Consider the following 9037-nt stretch of genomic DNA (forward strand, 5'->3'; position numbering starts at 1 on the left):
TTCACCGGCTCTGCTCTCGCAACCCTTTCTTGCTCTATTTTTTATGTAGATAATCTTATATGAAGGATTCAAATTTATTTTAAGTGCTGAAAATCATATTAAGAAACATAAATGTTTGAATTTTGAGTATTTAGCTATTTGTTGGTAAACAAAAAGATGGATGAGCTGAAGCTATTTAATTTAGTGGCTGGAAATCTTTTGTTAAATTGTATTCTTTTTGTTTACCAGCTCTGTTTGTTTAGTACATGAGTGTTTATATTAGTTGTAATTAGCCATTGAATACAATATAGTTTTGTATATAAAAAAATATGTGTATTTGAATCATTATCTGAATTTGTAACTTTTCTTTTTTGTTTTTGGATATCAATCGAGACTTGACTGATTTCTAGACTTGGTTCGAATGATACAGAATTTGAAGCAAGTGTGGATACTCCAATGTCGAAAAAGGCGCCTAGTAGCGATGATGTTATAATAGTTAACGATGAAGAAGTGAATGTGAATGAAACTGAAGAAAATAATGTGGTAGAAGAGGAAGAAAATGATAAAGATGAAGTGCATTACACTAAACGGAAAAGAAAGTTGACATCATGTGCTTGGGATCATTTTCGTAAAATAACAGCGGCTGATGGAACTAAACTCGTTATATGTTTGCATTGTAATGAGAAAATAAAGCAGCCTAAGGATAGTTCCACCACACCATTCAATTAGGCACATGGATAATTATTGCCCGAAATTTTAAGTTGATGCTAAAGGACAATTAAAGTTAAATGTATCTTCTGGAAATGCATCGGGTTCTTCATCAATGGTCCAAAACTGGAAGTTTAGCAATTCTAAGATGCGGGAGATAACATCTCATATGATTATGGTGCATGAACTACCGTTTAATTTTGTTGAGTATGAGTTGTTTAATGTGTTGATGAAGGAAGCTAATCCAGAATTTGAAAAGATCTCACGTGCAGCAACTCGACAAGATTGTATCTCTAGTTATGATCTTGGAAAGAAAAGAATTCAGAAAATGTTGAAAAATGTCAAGCGTGTGAGTATCACAACTGACATGTGGACAATCCTTCAGAATATACATTACATGGTAGTTACATGCCATTTTGTAGACTCGGATTTTGATCTTCACAAACACATATTGAGTTTTGTAGATGTGCCTCCACCATATACCGGAGTAAATATCTATGATTGCTTATATAAGTGTTTAAAAGATTGGAATATTGAGATGAAGGTGGCTACGTTGACTGTTGACAATGCTAAGACTAGTGATGTGGTAGCTCGAATACTGTTAGAAAATTTACATCTTCAAAAGAAACTTCCTCTCGATGGGAAATTATTCCATGTTCGTTGCTGTGCGCATATTCTCAACTTGTTAGTTCAAGACGGTCTATCAGAAATTCAACATATAATTCACAAATTTCGTTAGAGCGTGAAATATGTGGGTGCCTCTCCGGGACGATTGCATATCTTTACTGAGCTCACCAAACAATTACAGCTGAAAAATAAGCATCTTATCTTGGATGTCACTACTTGGTGGAATGCAACTTATGCAACGTTATCTATGGCCTTGGAATTTAAAAAAGTTTTTGTTAATTATGTCGGCCGAGAAAGTACATACAAGACATTGCCAAGTAGTGATGACTGGGATAAAGTCGACAGTGTATGCTCGTTCCTTTCACTCTCCACCAATATTGAATAAGCTAATATGTTGCTTGTATTTTTATTCATATATGTTTGTATTTTATTCAAAAATTAAGCTAACTGATCAGGCTACCAAAATAATTTCTTGTATTTTGTTCATATATGTTTGTATTTTATTCAAAATTAAGCTAACTGATCAGTTCTAACCCAAAGTCCTTTTCTAACTGATCAGCTAACTTATTCAATATTTAGCCATCATTAAGAATTTTATTAAAACACATGTAGTTTATTCATATATGTAATATTTGGCCATCATTTTCACGAGTTCTTTTATTTCAAATATCAAGATTTCATTTTTTAATTATTTTTTAATCTTGTAGGTTCCGAGTATCCAACTTCTAATTTATATCTTAGTGAGTTATATGTAATAAAGGAAGCATTGGATAAAGTAGCTTTAAATGAGTATGATTTTATGAATTCAATGGCCCTTAAGATGAAAGAAAAAATTGATAAGTATTGGGGTTCTTCTAATATGCTGATTTCTTTTGGTGCTATTTTGGACCCTAGATATAAAATGGAGTTAATCAATTTTTTTTCAAGATAATATATTCTGAAGGTTTATGGGAAGTAGAAGCTCAAATTGTTCGTGATGCTTTAGAGTATTTGTTTGAAGAATATGTTGAGGCGCATAAAGAATCTAATAATGTTCAATCCAACAGTGGAAGCGGGATCAAAGCTTGTACTTCTAACAGCTCTAGCTTCACCACTTCTCGATTTAGTACGAACACATGTAGCGCTAAGTTCACCCAACATATCAGAAGTGTTAATACCTTTGAACACGTGAAGTCCGAGTTAGCCACTTATTTAGATGAAGGGGTATACTTGTGTGAAGCTGATGCAAAGTTTGATGCATTGAAATGGTGGAAGGAAAATAAACATAAGTATAGAATTTTATCTAAAATGGCGGCTAATATCTTATATGTTCCGATAACAACTGTTGCTTCTGAATCAGCTTTTAGCGTCGGTGGGAGGGTTATTGACCCACATCGTTCATGTTTCGGAACGGAGATGGTAGACACGCTTGTTTGTGGAACTGATTGGTATCGTCATTATTATGGATTACATAAAAAGAGGTGATTTGCTTATTCTTTCAACTATAATATCATTATTATTCAACTACTAAAATTTTTTTTCATTGTTAACCGTAGGAAAATGACGATATTGCATACATCATGCATGAATGAAAATACGGTGAAGTGTTTAATTATTGTGTTATTGGTTTCGCAAATATAACATGTACATTAGAACCACTAGTAACATGTATTTCATATATCTCTCTTTTATTATAGGTTTAACATGGATGGAAGACTTTGGATAACACGTCTTGGATGAAACAAGGATGAACGGTTGATTTATTGTTTGAATCATGATGAACTTTTTGATAGAATCTTGATGGATTCTTTTCATGTACTTGTAAACAACAGTTTGGATGTAGTTTTTGGATGAATTATGCAATTAATGACTGTTCATTTTGTGCGTTTATTGTTCATTTAGTGTTCATATATTTTTGTTTAGTGTTCATATATGTTCGTTTAAATGCTCGTTTAAGTGTTCGTTTTTGTTCGTTTATGTTCACGAACTGTTCGTTGAGTTTTTAAATGAACGAACACGAACATGACCACTTTTTAAACAAATGAACACAAACATTTATTTCATGTTCGTTTAAGTGTTCGAGTTCGAGTTTGCCTAAAGTTAAACGAACGAACACGAACAAGCCCATGTTCGTGTTTGATCGGTTCATTTACAAGCCTACAGTAACGGGCTCGTGTATGACTGGGTAATTGCTTTTCTACCTGTCCTTTGGAGAGACGTATATGGAGACATGCACATTTCTTCAAAATGACCCTCCACATTAAGTTTAGCAAATTTAGTGTATATCACTTCAACTTTTACGAATCATGGAAAGCTACCATACAAATCAATGACTATTTTAGAGCTTTTTAAGCTTAATAACTTCACCCGTTAGGCACACAAAAACAACTTACCTATCATTTTCCAAAGGTTGGATCAATTTTCATTTTAAAATATTTTGAAGCTTATAAAAAGATATTAACTGAATAGTAATATCATTTCCCAAGGAGTTACAGAAAACACGAGTATTAAGAATTTAGTCACCCCGGTCACGTTAAGCTTTCAGGTAAATGGCTATCCTATATGACCACAAGTGGTTAACTGTTGGTGCATAAATGTCAGTAGTTCATATGTCTAATGTCTGTAATCGAGTCTGTAATATTGTTTATGTATTTGTTTGTTTAAAGCGAAGTTGTTGACAAGTTCGCTTAGGCGAACTTGTTAACCAAGCGAAGTTGTTGACAAGTTCGCCTAGGCGAACTTGTCAACAACTTCGCTTGGTTGACAAGTTCGCCTAAGCGAACTTGTCAACAACTTCGCTTTAAACAAACAGGCGAACTTGTTGAACAAGCGAAGTTATGGACAACTTCGCCTGAGGCGAAGTTGTCGTGTATTTATATAGGTTACGGTTACTGTTTACGTAAGAGTTTAGGTTGGTCAAGTTACGTGTAATTCAGTGAGTCAAGTGACGTGAGATCGAGAGTCTGTAAGTATCACGGTTTGAGTTATTAATATAACGTGAGTTTGTTCATATCGTATTCGTGTGATTGTGTTCTACGTCCGTAACGATCTACACAGGGATTCCGCACCTGTGTATATCGGGATATCTCGTGTGATCCGTCCAGGGAACCTACAATTGGTATCAGAGCGAGATCATAACTTTCCTCCTACGCTCGAGGATTTTTCATGCCATCACAAACACTCTGCCGATATCTCTACCAAATATCGAAGACTTTTGGCAGACGGTAGAATATGATTGTCGTGTTGAGCCCCCGGTCATGCGAGCGACTGTGAACAATCAACAAGTTCAGTTCAATTCTGAACAGATTCGGGTGGCATTACGGTTTGGAGAAGAGACGAGGGACGACCCAATTGAGTTCGTAGCTCCGTTTCGTGATGGAGCGTTTCTCCGAATGGGCTATTCTGGTCCATTAGGCGATACACAGCGACGGAAGGGTTTTCTGCTTGATCAGTGGCGCTTCCTTATGCACGTCATGATAGTTTGCATGTCAGAAAGGAAGGCGGGCACGGATGGTATGGGTGCGACCATGCAGTCTGCAATGACTGCACTGACTTACAATAAACGCTACAGTTTCAGTCAGATGGTCTTGTACGAGATATACAGACAGAGGAGGGCGATGTCTCGGGAGCGGTTCATTATGTATCCACGTTTTATACAGATGATATTGAACCATGTGGCTCCGAATCTACCTCAGAGACGCCCGATCAGATACGTGGAATCTGTGAGCAAACGTATCTTTGCTCAATGCCGCACTTCAAGTGCGAGGAGCAACCCTGAACGTCGTCCAAGGCATACTCCACTGTTTGGGTTTTTAATCAACCCAGAGTATGTTCCTGCTGGTGGGGACGAGTTCAGAGATCCTCAACCGCGACAGGCAAGAGCAACTCAAGCTGTTCCTGCTCCTGCTGTGCCTGTTGTGTCGGCTGTAGAGGATATAGATCTTGACGCTGTCTTTGGAGGTCAAGGTTATTTTGATATGGATCAAGTTGAAGAGGTGCAGGTCTCGGCTGCACAAGGTTCGGGTGTGAGTGCTACTAGAGCAGCTACATCGATGGCTGACTCAGATTTGGATGAGATCATGAATGAGGGGAGACGGTTGATGGTGTCTCGAGAGAGAACTTTTGGGAAGAGAAAGAGAACGGAGGATGATGAAGAGTCAGAAGAGGAAGAAGACATACATAAGCTGATAAGAAGATCAAGACGGGAAAGGACAGGTGCTGGCATGGGAGCTGGAGAGACTTCAAGGATGGTACGTTTTGCTCCGGCCGCACTGTCTGGTATGTCTATTGTTCCTTCTTCTGTACAGGTTACAAGTACAAGCGCTGCGGATGTTCCCGTGGTGGCTACATCATCTGCTGGCATTCCATCCGTCACTACTATCCAGACGTCGACTCCGGAGATTGTGTCTCTACCACCTCCAACGCTTACTCAGTCGGTGGTAGCTGCACGATTTGTAGAGTCAACGGTCGTTACTACTGCAGGGTTATCAGGTATGGTACCACCTTCGGTTACGCCTGATCTGATGTCTCGCCTTCGCCTATGTCAGACTCAGAGAGAATAGCTTCACTAGAGCGGATCGTGGCAGAGCAATCGAAGACTATTCAACGCCTAGTGGAAGCAAATCAACTACAGTCATCCCTCCTGGTTGAGCATGGGAAAATTATAGATGCCTTGAAGGAGTTCTTGGCATCTCAGGGGGAGATGAGCTGTAAGGGCGACGAGCTCAGGACGAAAAGAAGAAATGACCGAGACGATGATCCCAATGCATCGAAAGATGCAGGTGGTGAGCTGCCAAGAACTTCTCAAGCTCTTGGTACTTCCACAGCTGAGGGGGAGTCTACCGACGCGGCTGGTGGTGATGATGTGGTGTTGGTGGATGATGACGTGATTGATGCGTTGAAGGAACTTGACGATGATATGTTCAGCGATGATGTGTTGTTTCATGAAGATGTGCTGCCGAGTGATGTGATTGAGAAGATCGGTGAGCAGATTGAGATTGAGAGTGAGATTGAGGAAGGAGAGATAGTAGTAGAAGACGTTGAACACGAGATCCCTGATGTTGAGAAAGCCGACATGGGTACTGAGATGGATGAGACAGAGTGGGAGGAGCAGCCTAGGTGGAAGGAAGGCTGTGCTCATTGGTTTATTAAGACCAAGAAGCCTGCTGTTCCAGCCATGTTCAAGAAGAGTTATAACATCAAAGGCTATGCTGAGTCGAAGAAGGGAATTATCTGTTGGATATATGATGAACAGATAAAGTTGTTTGTGGTGAAGCGTTATGATGGTATTCAATACTTCAAAAGAACCCTGAGATCTCTCAATACGTTGCCGGAATGTGAGGTGAAGGATTTGGCCAGGTTGGGCCTGATAAATAGAAGTGACGAAAACATGGCAAGAGTGATTGGGAAGATCGTGTGGAAAGAAAGCATAAAAGAGAAGAAGTTTGAATTATTAAAGCCACAGAAGGGAAAGCTCGTGGAGGATACAGAAAGGGGAATGAGAGCAGATGGCAAGCCATGGATGGTGATGAAGTACAAACCGATCCGATGCATCAAGGAGGTTCCAATGAAGACTATGCCTCAAGATGTGTTGAAGAATCTAAAATGGTGGTACGTTGATTGCCAGACTGCTGAAGCCGTGATGGAAGACGAAGATGAACAAGAAGTGCTGAGGGTGTATGATCCGATGCATCTTGTTAACTTATCGAAAGCTGATCTGCAAGTGTTGAATGAAAAGAAGATATTCTATATTCCTGCTTGGAAGGATGAAGCAAGGAAATATCAGCGAGTAGTCACGGTGTGTGTTAGAGAAGGAGTGCACGCGTGAAGATACAGGATTACGAGACAAGAGCTGAAAGATCAAAGATATGAAGCTACTGCCAAGGGGGAGTCTGTTGGTGCATAAATGTCAGTAGTTCATATGTCTAATGTCTGTAATCGAGTCTGTAATATTGTTTATGTATTTGTTTGTTTAAAGCGAAGTTATTGACAAGTTCGCTTAGGCGAACTTGTTAACCAAGCGAAGTTGTTGACAAGTTCGCCTAGGCGAACTTGTTGAACAAGCGAAGTTATGGACAACTTCGCCTGAGGCGAAGTTGTCGTGTATTTATATAGGTTACGGTTACTGTTTACGTAAGAGTTTAGGTTGGTCAAGTTACGTGTAATTCAGTGAGTCAAGTGACGTGAGGTCGAGAGCCTGTAAGTATCACGGTTTGAGTTATTAATATAACGTGAGTTTGTTCGTATCGTATTCGTGTGTTCGTGTGATTGTGTTCTACGTCCGTAACAATCTACACAGGGATTCCGCACCTGTGTATATCGGGATATCTCGTGTGATCCGTCCAGGGAACCTACATTAACCGGACCAAGCATGTATGAAGATACATGTCCTTTCAGCTCAGAGTTACCGACATAATTTTAAGTGAAAGAATACAAAACATAAAACATATCACATTCGCCCCGGATGCTTTCAGCCTTTAGGTAAATGGCTATCCTGTGAGTCTATGAGTAGAACACCGAACCAACCATATACAAGTATATGTCCTTCAAACTTGAGCAACCGACATAATTTTAAGCGAGAGTGAATCTTGAAAAGCAAATGTTTAAAAAAAACAATGCACACACACTATTTTTTACTTTTTGATTTTTATCCCCCTAAATTTGTGCAAATTAGACAATATGAACAAATATATTCCCAAAAGACTCAATCCTCAAAACGAAGCATTTTAAGAAAACTCACATGCACATTAAATTTGGTTGTTCCAACCGGTTTTGTAAATAAGTCTGCCACATTGTTATCAGTGTGAACTTGTTCAACGTGAATCAATTTTCGGTCGTAACAGTCACGAATAAAATGAATTTTAATATTGATGTGTTTAGTTTTAGAATGTTGAACAGGATTTTTCACAATTGCAATGGCAGCATCATTATCACAAAAGATTGGAGTATCAAGAAATTCCAAACCGTTATCCAGCAGTTGGTTTTGCATCCAGATGACCTGAGAGCAGCAAGCTGATGTAGCAACATACTCCGCCTCGGTAGTGGAGGTGGACACCGTTTGTTGTTTCTTACACTGCCAAGAAATGAGACGATCTCCTAAGAACTGACATCCAGCATATGTAGATTTCCTGTCAGTGTCATCTCACCATAATTGCTATCAGCAAAAGCATATAGATCAAATTTTGATTGTTTGGGATACCAAAGACCTAACTTCAATTGTCCCTTCAGATATCTAAAAATACGTTTAACAACAATTAAACGAGAGAGTTTAGGATTAGCCTGGAAATGAGCACACTGGCAGATTGCAAGCATGATGTCAGGACGACTGGCAGTGAGGTACATCAGAGACCCGATCATCGATCGATAGTACATCTGATCTACGGGACTTCCTTCCGGATCAGATGACAGTAAAGGCCTTTCCGCCATGGGAGTGTTAGCACTCTTGAAATCTTGAAACTCGAATTTTGCGAGCATATCCTCAACATACTTCCCTTAATGCAGTAAAATTCCTGCCGAGCTTTGGCGAACCTGTAACTGCAGAAATGTTGTCATTTCACCCAGCGAACTCATCCCAAATCTTTTCTTCATTACTTCCTCAAACTCTGCACACAAATCGGCACTGGTGGATCCGAAAATAATGTCATCTACATAGATCTGGACTAGAATTAAATCATTTCCGATAGTTTTCCGGAACATGGTTTGATCAATGGTTCCTCGCTTATAGCAATGATCTAGAATATGTGAG

General features: G+C 39.2%; 1 pseudogene; it reads left to right on the forward strand.

Moving 5' to 3' along the window:
- Positions 1 to 435: 435 nt before the first annotated feature.
- On the forward strand, positions 436 to 2778 carry LOC143571929 (zinc finger BED domain-containing protein RICESLEEPER 1-like; annotated as a pseudogene).
- The last annotated feature ends 6259 nt before the right edge of the window (positions 2779 to 9037 follow it).

Source organism: Bidens hawaiensis, unplaced genomic scaffold (genome assembly GCF_021521415.1).
Source record: "Bidens hawaiensis isolate Kalapana, Puna unplaced genomic scaffold, B.hawaiensis_p1.1 tig00025626_1, whole genome shotgun sequence".
Classification (NCBI taxonomy): Eukaryota; Viridiplantae; Streptophyta; class Magnoliopsida; order Asterales; family Asteraceae; genus Bidens; species Bidens hawaiensis.